The sequence below is a fragment of the Lycium ferocissimum genome, chromosome 12, assembly GCF_029784015.1.
Source record: "Lycium ferocissimum isolate CSIRO_LF1 chromosome 12, AGI_CSIRO_Lferr_CH_V1, whole genome shotgun sequence".
Classification (NCBI taxonomy): Eukaryota; Viridiplantae; Streptophyta; class Magnoliopsida; order Solanales; family Solanaceae; genus Lycium; species Lycium ferocissimum.
Window position 1 is genome coordinate 57,599,588 of NC_081353.1, and position 495 is coordinate 57,600,082.

Here is a 495-nt window from a genome sequence, read left to right on the forward strand (position 1 = left end):
AAATTCTGCTGGGGTATATCGTGGTTTTTAATCCCTTGAGCAAGGAGTTTTTGATGTAAATATCTTGCGTTATTTACTTTCTTTCTTTTACTTGAGGGAACAGATAGAGAACCTGATTCTCTATACTGTCTGGTGGACTTGTCTATTCTATCACTTCAGAAAAACACTACAGACAACACAGGCACACTCAACTCTGCACTCACTGTCATAAAAGCAAAAAAATAATTCACACAGTCTTTCCAGTTCTTGATATTTCAGCTAGACACACTCTTTGTCCATTTACATCTCCCGAATTATCGCCTACATTTGTTTCACAAAAGTCAAAAGGAAAGGGTTAGATACAGAAAAAGTATCTCAATTTCTCACACATTTATATAGAAACGAAGTAATGGAAATACAAGCTATTGACACCAAGTAATTGTTTCAAACGTTATTTTCTTTATATGCAAGGGTATTGGGAAATTTAACTCATAAAAACACATTTCGAATGCTTTT